This window comes from Tupaia chinensis, unplaced genomic scaffold (genome assembly GCF_000334495.1).
Source record: "Tupaia chinensis unplaced genomic scaffold, TupChi_1.0 Scaffold143923_1, whole genome shotgun sequence".
NCBI lineage: Eukaryota > Metazoa > Chordata > Mammalia > Scandentia > Tupaiidae > Tupaia > Tupaia belangeri.
The window spans coordinates 169,326-181,970 of NW_006203774.1; the positions used below are offsets into that span (position 1 = coordinate 169,326).

Consider the following 12,645-nt stretch of genomic DNA (forward strand, 5'->3'; position numbering starts at 1 on the left):
TGGTTACGCCGCAATCCCTTCTCCTCCATTCTCCTCTCGGGATCTTGGGCACGCACGCACACGCGCCCGGCGTGAGTTTTAAGCCACCGGGTCCGGGACTCGAACCGCGCTCGACTACGTGGGAGTCCAGTGACATAGCCATTATGCTAACTGCTGGTCCCTATAGTGTCCGAACTCTAAGAGGAACCTAAAGAAACCTGTCAACTCTAGATGAAAAGCACTGCATAACCGTGCAGTGGTGGCTTCCACGGGAATTCTGGGACCCCCACATATTCCCACAGACTCGGGGACCCCTGGATGCTGCTCCCAGTGGTGCTCTTCCTCTGTGGGCGAACCACAGATGTGCCTCGAAGGCCTTAGTGCTGAGAGCCTAAGCTCCTCATGCAGAGGGCAGCCGGCCGCGTCGTCTGTGCCGTCTACCCCTTCACGGGCCTCCCCGGGACGTAGAGGTGAACAGGGCGACAGGGCGCAGGCTGCGGAGTGTCAGCTCTGGCCTGGGCCATCCTCACTCATCTTCATTTAGCCTCCGTGCAGTGTCCTCCGTGCGCTGCCCTCAGGGCCGGCCGCCCGCCCACCCCCTGGAGGCTGCATTCAGGAGCCCGCTTCCTCTGGCTCCCTGGGCTTTGGCCAGGAGCAGCACTCTTGGGAGGTGACAGGCCAGAGAAGGCTGTGTGTCCCCAGTGCTTCTGCCTGGCCTCTGAAGGTCCCATTCCCACACAGGCGTGCCGCCACATAGCCTCTCTGCCTCCAGCTTCTGGAAACCTCTCCCCTCCCTGGCCCCTTGCAGCCCTCGGAGTGCCGTGCTGTCCCCAGTGGCCACTGCACAGCTTGCCCTCTCCGTAAGTGGTCGCTTTATGCAATGCTCCTCAGATTACCAATGCAGTGTGTCATCTGCATTCTGCCAGGACCCTGGTGACAGTCCCGGAAGAGAGAGGGCGTGGCTGGGCGGCCTGGCCTGACTGGGAACAGGTCTGTCCGCATTCACAGCTGGGGCTCTCCCGCCAGGCCCGCCCGCCTGCACTGCCCGGGAGCGAGCATGGCATCAGCCCCGGGCTTGGGAGGGGAACTCTTCTGCCCACGTCCTGGACCCCCGTCCTTCCTGAAGACGGGGTGCACCCACCTCATTACTCAGCTGCCACTGCACCTGCCTAGGAAGCCTCGGCCGCAGAGCCCAAAGCAGCCAATTTAATGGCTCCTGTGGTGGGTTGTAAAACATGTCCACGGGACCAGCAGATGGCGTCATGGTCACATCACTGGACTCCCATGTAGTCAACTGCGGTTCAAGTCCTGGACCTGGTGGCTTAAAACTCACACTAGGTGCTTCTGCCTGTGTGGCCAAAATCCTGAGAGGAGAATGGACAAGGGGCTGTGCCATGGCCAACCCTCCTGGGGGTGATTTCTTGCTTCTGTCTGTCTCTGTCACTTCGGCAAGCACATGTGCCCATAGCAAAAATTTCTCTGGGGAAAAGACGTCCACGCGAGGGTGGGGGACAGAGGGGTGCAGCAGTTGTGTGGCTGGACGCCCACATGGCCGAACATGGCTCACACCTTGGACCGGAGGCTTGAAACTCAGGCTGGACGTGTGTTCATGGGGAGGAGAATGGAGGGGAAGGGATTGCAACGTGGCTGTTCTTCTGAGGGCTGATTTCTCACTTCACCTCTGTCTCTGTCTCTCGCCGGCAAGTGCTCACACCACACATTCTTAGAGATTCTACCCACAAAAAATGGGGTTGAATTCCCCTTCCCTTGGCCATGGCTGCCCCTAGTAATCGGCTCCTACCAAACCGGAAGTGATGTGGCAGGACTTCCGGCTAGTTGGGAAGGGCGGCCTGCTTCTGCCTGGGTCCGTGCTCTGGGGTAAGACTCCTGGAATCCTCCTGCTGCCCCCAGGGAGCACCAGGCCGCATGGAGATGTGTATTGGTGACCTGGGCCTCACCACGGCACCTAAAGCCACCCAAGAGCTCAGTAAGAGTGTCCTAGTGCAGCCCAGGGAACCTCAGGAGCAGAGAGTACAGTGGTTGCTGTCATTTTAAGTCACTATGCTTTGGGATAGTGAGTGCACAGCGATAAAAAGCTTGCCAGCCAGCCCGCATGGTGGTTGAGGCGGCTGCATCCCAGGCTGCATCCCACATGGCCTGGGTGCTCGCCAGAAAGACAGAGAGAGACAGAGAGTCCCAGCCAGGTGCTTGGAAAACACTCCAGGCACGTGTGTGTGCCCAACATCCCGAGAGGAGATTGGAGGAGAGCGCCCCCAGAGCGACTTCTCCCTTTTTCCTCTTTCTCTCCCAGCTCTCTCCAGCGAACACACGCCCTCTATACAAACTTCTTTGTTCGTTAGAGCAGTGAAGCCAGCAATGTCCATTCTCTTTGTGGTATCCGATGTCTCTGGGAGATGACTCCCTCTGACTCTCCTAAAAATCCCCAACTCTGCGATCCTCAGCTCCAAAGTGACCTCGCCCTGGAGCGCGTCCCTGAAACTTCTTAGAATTAAATGTACCTGAAGTTTAACAATGTTCTATAACTTACTTTTTTCACTTAGTAACATCTTGTCAACAACTTTCTAGGTAAGTAAACATAGAAATCTCATGTTTAAAAACAGTTTGGGGAGGCCTGCAGGTGGTGTGATGGTTAAGGGCACTGGATTCCCACAAGGCTGACTGCCGTTCGAGTCCCAGACCTGGTGGCTTTGTTTTCTCACTTTCTCTCTCTCTGTTCCTCTCTGGTCAATTTTTTTTTTTTCAGAATTAAAAAGTGTTCAATGTAGTTCAAACAGCGTCTGGTTCATTTTAGCTCCTTCACCGCCAAACTTTTTTTTCTTTTTTGGAGAGGTTTTTGCTATAGGGTGTGTGCGCTCGCCAGACAGACAGAGAGAGACAGAGAGACAGGAAGCGAGAAATTACCCCTCAGGGAGGATGGTCACGCCGCAATCCCTTCTCCTCCATTCTCCTCTCGGGATCTTGGGCATGCACGCACATGCTCCCGGCATTGTGTTTTAACCCACCGGGTCCAGGACCCAACCCGCCGTCGACTACGTGGGAGTCCAGCGACATAGCCATTACGCTAACTGCTGGTTCCCTTCACTGCCAAACTTGTGAGCAGGAACTGCGTCAGCTTCCCCGCCTTCGCTTTGTCCGTGACGACCCAGGTGTAAAGGTAACTGCTGCATCGAACTTTAAACTTCACATTATCCTTATTTCTCTTGATCTTGACAGATTTGGCGTCCTTTCGTTGGGCTGTTAACAGAAAGTCTTTGATTTCCTCAGTTTTCCAAGGCATGGTGGGGAGCACGGGGAGAGGGCACTGACGGCAGAGCCAGCAGCCAGAAACAGAGAGGACGGAAAAGGACGAAGCTTCCGTTTCTTCCCTGGTCAAATTTTAAAATAAATAGATAAAGTTAAATAAAATTATTCTTTTTTTTTTTTTTGAGAGAGATTTTTGCTACATGGTGTGTGTGCTCGCCAGAAAGACAGAGAGAGACAGAGAGACAGAAAGCAAGAAATCACCCCGCAAGGGGCATGGTCACACCACAGTTAGCGTAATGGCTATGTCACTGGACTCCCACGTAGTCGACTGCAGTTCGCGTCCAGGACCCAGTGGCTTAAAACTCATGCCAGGCGTGTGTGTGTGCGTGCCCAAGATCCCGAGAGGAGAATGGAGGAGAAGGGATTGCGGCGTGACCATCCCCCCTGGGGGGTGATTTCGGGTGATTTCTCATTTTCTGTCTGTCTCTCTCTCTGTCTGTCTGGCGAGCGCACGCGCCCTATAGCAAACAATCTCTCTCTCAAAAAAAAATAAAAGAAAGTATGCACGGGGTGGGCTGGTGGTGTGCAGTTAAGGTTCTGGACTCCCATGTGGCTGACTACGGTTGAAGTCCTGGACTTGGCAGTTTGCTTTCCCTCTCTCTCTCTCTCTCTCTCTCTCTCTCTGGTGAAGGTGAAGAAAAAGAAGCAATAAAAGATAAAATAATTATTTTTTAAAAGTTTGCACTGGAGTATTAAGGATGATTACATCAGCAACTTACTCTCAGGTGGTTCTGGGGGAAAATGTAAGTCTGAGATTGTCTGGAGTTTAGAAAGGAAGAAAATATTATATATTCTTACTGTAAGGTCCAGGAACTTTCTATGAAAATCTGAAAGAATCTCTAACCTCATGGAGAAACAGGACTGAGGTAGCCAAAAATCAGACCGAGGGTCAGCTAGATTAAGGTGGTTAAGGCAGCTGGATTCCACATGGTCAACTGCAGGGTTTGATTCTTGGCCTCAGCAGCTTGAAAAAGCATGCCTGGCACATGTGCGTGCATGCCCAAAACCCCCAGGAGAATGGAGGAGAAACGACTGTGGTGTGGCCATCCCTCTGAGAGGTGCTTTCTCGCTTTCTCTCTTCTCTCTCTCCAGCCAATGCATGCCCCTCCCCATAGCGAATTAGAAAAAAAAAAAAAAAATCAGACCCAAACTTTGAGCAGTAGTTTGATAAGTTCCAGGTATCAGTTCATAGACTTTCAGGTGTCTTAGGTGAACATTAAGGCGGTGAGGAGAGAGTAGGACTCGAAGACGCAGTGAGCATTGCAGTCCTCAGACTGCCCCGACCTTTGCTTGTCTGTGGGTCACCCTCCTTACGGACCCGTCAGAGACCACCCTGAGGAGTCACCTAAGAGAAGTCCGGTTCTGCCCTCTCACCCAGTGCTGGGTCCAGATCTACTGCCAGACCTGGGGTTCTCCGTGTGGACTGGAGCCTCTAAAACACTGGCTCCCCCTCCCACAAGTGTTGACTTAATTGATCTGAGGTAAAGCTTAATTTTTGTTTTAGCAGTTTCTGAAGAGATTCCAATGTGCAGCCAAGAGCTTGACCTAGTGGTTAAGGGGGTCGGATCCCACGTGGCCAACTGTGCAGTTTGAATCCTGGTCTTGGCAGCTTGAAAAACACACGGGGTGCATGTATGTGTGTGCCCGACTCCTGACAGGATGTAGAGCTGGAGGAGAAAGGATTACGAGGTGATCACGTCCCTTTTGGTGTGCTTTCTCCCGCTCCCTCCCTCTCTGTCTCTCTCTGGCGAGCATACACACTGTCTGGCTGTGGGAGGCTGCGCACCAGCAAATATCCCCCTTAGGTTTCCGTTTCTCAGAAAGCAAACAATTACACAATGCCAAAGGGCATGATTGGCTCCCCTTCAAAAACCTCACCTTCAAAACCATACTCTGATTGGCCACTTCCCATAGCAAATCGGTGAGCTTAGAATCCCTCAGATTTGCATATCCGGCACCTCATGATTGGTCCACAAAAGCAACCAATCATAACCCACCTTTTATAATCCTTCATTCAACCAATCACTGCCCACCAGCATGTATATAACCACGATCCCTGGCCCACAGTCCCCAGACGACCCTGAAGAGTTGTAATACCATGTCATCTCCAGAGTCTCTAGAAGACTTTGAAGAGCTGTGACACTGTGTCGTCTCCGTGCTGCCCACAATAAACGGAGGACCCTGAAGAGTTGTAACACTGTGTCGTCTCCGTGTTGTAACACTGCGTTGTCCCGTCTCTCACTCCTTCCCTCAGGAAACCTGTTTGACTGTCCCCCGGATCAGATCGGGACACCTGGCAATTTTTTCTCCCCAAATGTGCAGCCGAGACTAAGAGGCCCCGTATTAGAGATAAGAGATAGGAGCAATCTTCCATGCAGAAGGAATTGCAGGGGGAGTGCAGTGGGCAGATCCCCCAGTGCTGCTCACCTGTGGGAGACGGGCAGAGAACTTGGACTTAGCTGAACTTGTAACCAGTCTGGGCACCCAGGCCTAGAAGGCCACAGCCATCCTCAGAATGGGCTACTCACAACAGAAATGATGGCTCACAAAGTCTCACAGGATTGGGCAGGGTGACAGACTGTAAGCCGTAGAGGGATGGAGTTCATTCCCCAGTTTCCAGGCCCGAGTCAGGTTTTTGCCCTGATGTAACTTTGCTGGAGTATCCGAGTGCCCTGGGAAAGAGGGCAAAAGAAAGTGAGGGGCATCTCTCGTGCCGCACGAGGGTGGTCATGCCAAAATCCCTCCTCTGTTTCTCCTTTCTGGATTTTGGACACGCACGCACATGTGCCCAGCTTGTGTCTCAAGCCTCTGGGTCTGGGACTTGAACTGCACAGTGGACCGTTTGGGAAGTAGATGCCTTAATCACATCACCAGCTGGCCCAAGAATTACTTGTTAAGGCTAGAACTCCTTCAATGACCATACCCTGAAGGAGAGAATCTTACAAAACTCCCCGAGTATAAGAATATGATATATAGCGAGGAAGTAGCACTAGATATGTGATAATGAGGTATATTATATGTGCGATATACAAAGGAAGTTGCATTTCTTTCATGCCTCTTTTGAAGAGCTCTTGTTTTAGCTTGGACTGTCTTTTTATTTTGTTTTGTTTTGGATAGATTTTTGCAATAGGGGGCATGCACTCACCAGAGAGGCAAAAAGTGAGAAATCCCTCCCCCCAGGGGTGGCCACACTATAATCCCTTCTCCTCCACTCTCGTCTCTGGATTTTGGGCACATATGCACACACACACAACAGGAGTTTCAAGCCACCGGGACTAGGACCCAAACCACCATCAGCCGTGCAGGGACCCAGCAACACACTACTACGCCATCCGCTGGGCGCAGCTGGGACTGTTTTAATAAAATACCGTCGACTGTGGGCTTAAACAAGAGGACTCCCTCGTCTTTTCTTTTTTTCTTCTTCAGATTTTTGCCATGGGTTGAGTGCACTCACGAGAAGGAGACAGAGACAGGGAAAGCGAAAAGTCACCCCGCTGGAGGGTGGCCACACCATACTCCCTTCTCTTCTAGCCTCCTCTCAGGATTCTGGGCATGCACATGTGCATACACGTACACACATGCCGGGTCTAGGACTCAATCCGTGGTCAGTCAGGTGAGACCAAGTGCCTTAACTGCTATACCACCTGCTGGCCCCTCTCTGTCTCTTCTTATAAGGCCACTAATCCTGTCAGGAGGGTCTCATTCTCATGACCTAATCTAACCCTAATTACTCCTCGAAAGTCTCATCTTTAAATATCCACTGAGCACAGGAATTCTGGGGAATGACACGAATACTCAGCCCATACCTTGTGCCCTTGGCTCCCCAAACCTATGTCCTTCTCAGGTGCAAAATATGTTTATCCCACACTAACCTCCCCAACGTCTTAACCAGCCCAGCACCAGGTGTAAAGAGTACAGTCCAAGTCTCCCTGGACCAGACAGGGAGCGACTAGAGGCACCATTTGTCCCCAGGGCAATGTCTCGTTGGTGGCCAGCTTGTGAAGTCAGCCAGCCAGTGAGGGCGAAGGCACGGGTTAGCCCTTCCGGTTACCAACCAGGAGAAATGTGAGAGGAGAAACGGGTCCCACACCAGTCAGAAACCTAGCAAGTCAAGTCCAGAAGACTTCCCGTCTCCAGAATAACCTCCTTGACCTGACGGGGTGATGCACCTTCTGGCGCACACTGGGAAGGGTCTGCTTTCACAGCTCTGCAGGCAGGGACAGCCTCGGGCTCTGAGCAGCCCTGCCGAAGGCTTCTGGCCTGAGAAACCAAGGCCCAAGGTGGGTCTTTGAATTGCCATCAGAATCATTGCATCATTGGGTCATTTCCCCCTCAATTTGAAGAAGACCTGCGTGTTTTTTGGTTTGTTTGATCTCTTTGTTTTAATTGCCAGAGGGAGGAGGCTGTGTGCATTTGAGGGGAGGGAAGAGAAAGAGTGAAAAAGCATCCCTAATGGGGCATGGTCACCTGCAATCCTCCTGCCTCCATTTCTCCATCATGTCAGGATTTGGGGCATGCACACACATGAGCTCAGTGTGTTTTTCAAGTCACCAGGGCCAGGATTCAAACCATGGTCAGCCACACGGGATCTAGGTCCCTTAACCACTAGGCTATAGGGCCGGCACACCACACATCTTTTTTTAAATGAGAGAGAGAGAAGTGGGGGTAGGGGGAGTGATATATACACATGGACAAGTTATATGTATATGTGTGTGTGTGTGTGTGTGTGTGTGTGTGTGTAGAGAGAGGAAGAGAGAGAGAGACAGGGTTTTTTTTCACACATATGGACAGATTTTACACACACACACACACACACACACACACACACTCAAATACAGGTTCCAAGCACTTCATAATTCTCCTGTCCCAATCTCCCAGTTAAAATCAGGAGCCTTCACATGAAAATCTAGTTCATTTCTGCCAAATACGGGAAGAGTTGGCAGCCCTGGGTCCTCTCTTCCCCATGGCTAGAGTCAGCTGGGGCCTGAGCTTGTCTACTTGCCCTGCCACCTCTCCACCACCCAGGGGAAAGGCACAGCGTAGCATGTGACTATGTCCTCTCCCTCCAAACACATGGGGACTTTGCCTTTATGTGGTTGCCGAAACCAAAACAAACACTCCTAACCTGCCTGTCATTCCTCTTCCCACAGCGAGGCCGCACGGCTGGGATACTGGACTCGCCGAGCACTGGCGTCAGCCTGCAGGGGACTCCCCAGCCCACCTTCCTTTTGCCATTTGTTCAGTAGTTCATATTAAAATAAACATAATTTTTGAAATAAAAATCTTTGTTTTTAGAACAACTTTAGAAAATTCGACAAGATCGTTCAGACACTTTCCATGTACACTCTGCACCCAATCCCCAGCATTAACTCCTTATGCTGGTGTGGTATGTCCATTCTGCTGAGGCAACCACGATTGATACATGAGCATTCATGAAAATCCATACTGTGTTTAGGTTTCCTTCATTTTCATTTTATTTTTTTATTGCTAGAGGGTGCATGCGCTCACCAGAGAGAGAGAGAGAGAGAGAGAGAATGGAGAGAGAGTGAGAATGGAGAGAGAGTGGAGAGAGAGTGGTTGGCAACTCCCAGTGGGTCGTGGTCCCAGCAGGACCCCTTCCCCATTCCTCCGTCCTATCAGGAGTTGGGACACAGAACACTCAGGTCCAGGCCACGATTCTGACAGGGTCAGCTCCACAGGCCCTGGACCCCTTTACCGCTAGACCGCGGCCGGCTCCTTGCTTCGTGTCAGTATCCTGTCTCCGTGGGCCCCCACCTGGCCGTGGTGGTTTCTCTGGTTTTGCTTGGAACATAACAATTTTCTTTCTTTCCTTCTTTTTAAGTGTATTTATCTCTTCCTCGAGCAAAGAGAGATAGCACTCCTGAGGGGTCTTGACATCAAGACCCACCCCAGCTCTCGCTGCCCCAATTGTGGGCAAGGGTTTACCAAGCGTACTCAGGGTGGCCCCCTGGAGTAAAAGTGGAACCTGCCCACATGGCCAGCCTGATGGAGCTTTGCTTTCACTGCTGCGCCCGTTCATGCAGGGACAGCCAGACAGTGTTAAGGGGGCTCTCCAGCCAGGCGGCTTGAAGCATAACACTTTAAAGGAATTAGGTGCTTTTCTCATGGTTAGGTTGGGGGGTATGGATTTTTAAAAAAGTGTTGTCAGAGGGTGCATGGGCTCACTAGAGAGAGAAAGAGAGATGGGACCAGCAGTTGGTGTAATGGCTCTGTCACTGGACTCTCACGTAGTCGACTGCGGTTCAAGTCCTGGACCAGGCGATTTAAACTCATGCAGGGTGCATGTGTGTGCGTGCCCAAGATCCCTAGAGGAGAATGGAGAAGGGGTTGCAGTGTGGCCATCTCCCCTGGGGGGTGATTTCTCACTTTCTGTCTCTCTGTTTCTCTCTTTCTGGCGAGCTCACGCGCCTTATAGCAAAAACCTCTCAAAAAAAAAAAAAAAAGGAGAGAAAGTGAGAAAGTTCCACCTTTGGGGAGTGGTCATGCTGCAATTCCTCCTCCGTCTCTCCTTTCAGGATTTCTGGCATGCACGCACACATGGATGCAGGGGCTCAGGACTCAAACCGCGTGGTAGGTCACGGATCCAGTCACTTGAACCACCGTGCCACTGCCGGCCTGGGTTTTAGGTGTAGGACCGCGGAGGTAAAGTCTCATTTCCATCCATCACGTGAAGGTGCTCTCCACCACCCGGGCTTAGTGCCTGGGTCACGGTCACCCGGCTGGGAGTGGCTTCCCTCCCTCCTCCACAGTGCTCTTTGGGAGAGTCACCCTGTACCACCAGTGTGCCAGGAACGTGAAAGTGAGGTGCGCTCCCCTCCTGGGAGCAGAGTGTCCACAGAGATTCTCTGGAATTCTTCTGCATGGGAGATTTATCTCTAATCCTCCATTTATGTATCCCAGCGTGGACTCACGGGTATGATTTTATACTTGAAGTTATAACCCGGTACTAATTTATTTTGCTTCTCAAACTGTTCAGCTGTGGTCATCGGGAACTCTTTTCCAGTTGATTCTGTCTCCCTTTGACTATCCCAACATGGCCTTTTTATTTTTTAAGCATTTCCTTATTTTCTCGCGCTAAAAGAAACCCCTGGCTCATTTTCTCTATTTCCTGCCCCAGTCAGCCCTTTCTCCTAGGGGCCGTCGTTCCTCTACAAACTAGGAATAATTTTTATATTATGCTACACTTACAAAATTAAAAAGTCCCAGGGCCAAGCACCCGGCCCGTGCGCGACCTTGGAACCCCTTTTGTAGCTGTCCGCTGGGAGTCGGCGTTGGAGGCCGTCCTTCGGGCTGTTCGCAGCCCAGCCCAGGGAGCACTGATGAGATAATGATTGGTAGCATGCCAAGTGCCTGGAGGGTGGGGCGAAGGTGCACAGGGCAAGGAGACGCTGGCCTTTGGGAGGGCCTGAGGCATGGGGCTGACAAGCTATGCCAAGAGCAGGAAGCCCTCCTGGAGGGCAGACACCAGGGTGGCCTCTTTGTGTGTGGCCCTGGTATTCTTGGGACCCGCAGCCCCCAGCCTGCTTGATGAACTGTCAGGTCTCTGTCCATAACTGCCATGCGCCCTGCGATCTGGGAAGCCCCAGAGTAGTTCCCAGCCCTCCTAGTCCCACGTGAGAGAACCCTGCAGGGTTTTTGAGTCCTAAAGCCTTTTTGTGACTGCCAGGGTCTGGGATCTTGGACCACAGTTGCCAACCACAGGCCCAGTCAAAAGCATATCGCAGGGTTATCTTAGGAGTGAAGTCAAAGTCGTCCTAGGCTTCAAGGTAGTCGATTTGAAACTCAACGGTGGGGAGGGAGCTGAAAACAGCAAAATAAAGGCCCCCCCCCATACCCAAGGAAAACAAGGGTAACCCCATGCCTAGCTGCTGAAAGGCCCAGCAAGTAGCTGGGAGGTGATGACCCCCCTCCCCCCCCACTAGTGATGGGGGGGGGCAGCGGATTGTGAAGGGTAGAGGAGGGGGAGGGCAGAGGAGGGAGGGCGGGGAAGGGCAGAGGAGACATTTACAGCTAGCACAAACTCAGAAGCAGGACAGTGCAGGTCCTAGCCACGAATAGCAACTAGGCCACTTTGACCAAAGGGGAGAATAGGCAGGAAAGTGGGTTTGGGGAAGGTTCTGAGCAAATTTAAACTCATCGAGTTCATGGGGTGGAGCCTGGAAAAGGGTGCGAAATCCAGGCTATGCTCAGGGCACAGAGCTGAGGGCCGCCTTTCTCAAAGGAGGCTACTGCGTGGGCTCGGCAGGGACAGGAGACCTGCTGGTCTTCCGGGAGCATGAGACAGACCCGAGGTCGCGTGGCCCTTAAGTCACTTGTGACTCTTAAAATCCTGGCGAAGACCGAGAGGGACCGCTGTAGTTCTGCTCATTTTGCCAAACCTGGAGCCTTGCTTATTTTCTTTCAAAACCTAGGCTTCCGGGACACTTGGTGCTTAGAAAGGGGGTGCACAGCCTGAGGCTGGGTGCGGGATACCCCGCAGGCAAAGTGCTTCCTTTCTAATAACATATCTCGGGTATTGGGGCCGCCCAGAATAAAGGGAACCAAGAAACCGTCGGAGGTAAGGCCAGGTCTGGGAAGCTGAGGTGCAGACCTAGTTAGAACTGCGGTTCCAACTTCAAATGGAGTGCGTTGGGAGGCTCGCCGAGGGGCAGTGCCGAGTTCTCAGCTGGACTGAGGAAACCGTGCAGAGGGCAGCGGGGGACGGGGCCAGCGCAGCGAGGACGCGCAGGGGCACTGCCGCTGGCTGGGAGCCGCGTGGCAGGTGGCAGCCCCGCGCCGCCTGGCTGTGCTCCGACGGCTGGTTCGCGCCCACGCTTCCTTCCTTCTGCACAGGCGGCACCTCCGAGGGGCCCAGCCTGCAGGAGGCACGGAGCCGCAGCCATGAGCCTCAGGGCTGGCGCAGCGCCCGTCGCAGCTAAGCCCGGGTGGACTCGAAAGCCTCCGATAAGGAGATCAAAGCCCAGCTGTGGGGACGGGCGGGCTAATCTCGCCGGCCCCGCGTGCGACTGCGGCTGACCGCAGCGCCCCGCCCAGCACCCACGGCCCTGGGGGAGGCCAGCAGCCCGGCCACCGCCACCGAGCCGGCCAGGAAGTGCCTTCGAGGTCATCGGCATAACACAGGCGGCCTTCTGTCGGGTGGATACCGGGTCTGGCCCCGCACAGGAGTGCCCCGGGAAGAGCCCAGGCCCCCGACTGGGGCGCATTTGTTTGAAATGTTAATGTTTTGAAGCTTCCCTCCCTGGGTCGGTCTCCCGAAAGCCAGCAGAAGCCCCGTGGGATGAATGCACGAGCCGCTTTGGCTGGGCGGAACCGGGTCCACAA

The 12,645-nt window shown here is 53.1% G+C and overlaps 1 long non-coding RNA gene across 1 annotated transcript in view; it reads left to right on the forward strand.

The window, feature by feature from the left end:
• Positions 1–10,080: 10,080 nt before the first annotated feature.
• LOC106733503 (uncharacterized) overlaps positions 10,081–12,645 on the forward strand; it is an 8,722-nt gene continuing 6,157 nt past the window's right edge. The window contains exon 1 of the long non-coding RNA XR_003547365.1: positions 10,081–10,237. This is a non-coding gene — a long non-coding RNA (uncharacterized LOC106733503). The remainder of the gene's footprint in view (positions 10,238–12,645) is intronic.